The sequence below is a fragment of the Mixophyes fleayi genome, chromosome 4 (assembly GCF_038048845.1).
Source record: "Mixophyes fleayi isolate aMixFle1 chromosome 4, aMixFle1.hap1, whole genome shotgun sequence".
NCBI classification, from domain to species: Eukaryota; Metazoa; Chordata; class Amphibia; order Anura; family Limnodynastidae; genus Mixophyes; species Mixophyes fleayi.
In genome coordinates this window covers 267,105,023-267,107,432 of record NC_134405.1, presented here as the reverse complement: position 1 = coordinate 267,107,432, position 2,410 = coordinate 267,105,023, and the positions used below count along the sequence as shown (strand labels likewise).

Below are 2,410 nucleotides of genomic sequence, written 5' to 3'. Positions count from 1 at the left end.
TATCAACCTTTGTAGGCATCTAATACTCTAGGGAATCATGAGTAACCAGACCATCATATAAAATGTGTTCCTCTGATAAATAGATTCAAGATTGAATATATATGTGTATAGGAACCAAAGGCACCTCCCCAGACTAATATATAAATAAAGGATGTAAAGGTAAATATAGCATTGCAAGTAATACTTATCTGATCCACAAAGTCAGGTTGCCGCTAGGAAATCCCGCCTATATTTACCAATGGTGATACCAATCCATCAGGAGAGGCGAGTATCCTACTGTACTAGGGGTTCTCAGGTGGTCTCCTATCCTGCTACTTATCTAGCTCCACCTTGCTTGGCTTCCAAGGTCGGAAGGGTTTGGGCATGGCCAAGGTGGTATGACCGTAGGTTTCGAGCCTCTCCTGTACTGAATGTAACGAGGACCATAGGCAAATGGCAAGGTATTACCCAGATTAGCAGCCATGTTGACGTCTTACTGAATGGATCTGAGTGTCATTGCAAGGACAAATCACATTCGATATTAAGTGTTTTTGGGGTTAAGGTTCGTAGATAATAAATGGCCTTGGATTCTTCCCTATTTAGTTTTGTGAGTAGATTACCTCCTCTCCAATTACTGATAACTTTTTTTGATACCAATAAATGTAACACCTTGACACATGCAATTGTGGGTATCTTTGAAATGCCTGGATAGGTGATGATTCTGGAACCCTATCCTTATATTCCTTAAGTGCTCCCTAATTCTGATTTTAAGTGTTCTAATGGTTCTGCCAATATATTGTTTTTCCCGCAAGGGCATTGCAGCAAATAGACAACATTAGTGCTGTTACATGTGATAAATTCTTGAATTTTAAAAGTCTGTCCACTGGATGTGGATTGATATTCTAAGATGGGTTTGGTGCTTCTACACTTCAATGTTTTGCAGTTAGAGCATGTACCGCAGTAAAAGAAACCCTTTTTGGGTGTCCTATCACTGAGCCAATTGGATCCATTGAGATTGGTGTCTACAGAAGGAAAATTAGATGTCAGAGTATTCTTTATGTCAGGAGCCTTCCTGAACACTAGATGAGGATGGTCAGAAAGTATGGTTCCTAGTACGGTGTCTTGTTTGAGAATATGCCAATGTTTGTCGAGAATCTTTCTTACATGAATTTCATCTCCAGAATAGTTGGATACATAGTAGATAGGATCTGATGATTGCTTATCTGATGATGTGTTACTGTCTCTATATACAGTGTTTTTGTATTTCAATAAATTGTCTCTATTTGTTTCTTTCAATCTTTGACATGCCTCATTGAATAATTGGTCATCATACTGTTTTTTTAAGAAATGTTGTTTCATGGTGTCCCCTTGTGTGATGTTGTCGCGGAGGTCTGTAGAATTGCGTTGTATCCGTGTGAACTGGTTGAAAACCAGTTAGGATTATGGTTGCTACTGGAAAGAATAAAACTATAGACATCCACTGGTTTTCTAAATGTCCGAGTGGCTAGTTGGCAATTATCAATAGAGATTAAGATGCAGGAATTCAATAGAATTACAGCTAAGGTGTGCTGTGAATTGTAACCCATAGATATTACTGTTGATATGTTCGATGAATTGAAGCAGATCATTTTTGGGACCTTTCCATATGATGAGCACATCATCAATGTACCGCTTCCAAAGCACCAGGATCGCAGCCCAGCTATTATTGGACCAGATGTATTGGTTTTCCCAGTGACTCATATACAAATTCGCATAGCTGGGTGCGAACCTGGTGCCCATCGCTGTCCCTTCCAACTGTAGATAGAAATGCTCATTAAACCAAAAATAATTATGTGTGAGGATGAAATTGATGTTGGTGAGAATAAATTCAACTTGGTTACTGTTGAGAGAGGAGTCATTCTCTTGGAAATGTCTGACGCTCATAAGGCCTAAGTTGTGTTTGATGACAGTATATAGTGATGATACATCACAGGTCACCAACCAATAGTCTGGTGTCCAGGTGACCCCCTCCAGGAGCTGTAGTAGATGGGTGGTATCTTTTAGATAGGCTTTTTGTTTAATAACATAATGTTGGGGGAATGTGTCAATGTAATGGGATAAGTTGGCTATAATAGATCCTATACACGAGATTATAGGTCTGCCTGGAGGATTGACAAGACTTTTATGTATTTTTGGAAGGTGGTATATTACTGGGATTACAGTATGTGGATTGTATATGTAATGGTATTCATTGAGATTAATGATACACAACTCTTGTCCTTGTTTCAAAATGGCAACTAATTCTTTAGAGAAAGATTCAGTGGGATTATGATCTAGCAATTTGTATATGTTGGAGTCAGATAGAAGTCTACTGGTTTTTTGAATGTATTCTTCTTTATTAAGAAGAACGATTCCTTCCCCCTTATCTGCTGGTTTGATGATGATCTGATCT

At 38.6% G+C, this 2,410-nt stretch overlaps 1 pseudogene; it reads right to left on the bottom strand.

The window, feature by feature from the left end:
* Window positions 1-270: 270 nt before the first annotated feature.
* LOC142155467 (5S ribosomal RNA) lies at window positions 271-389 on the bottom strand (annotated as a pseudogene).
* Window positions 390-2,410: the final 2,021 nt, after the last annotated feature.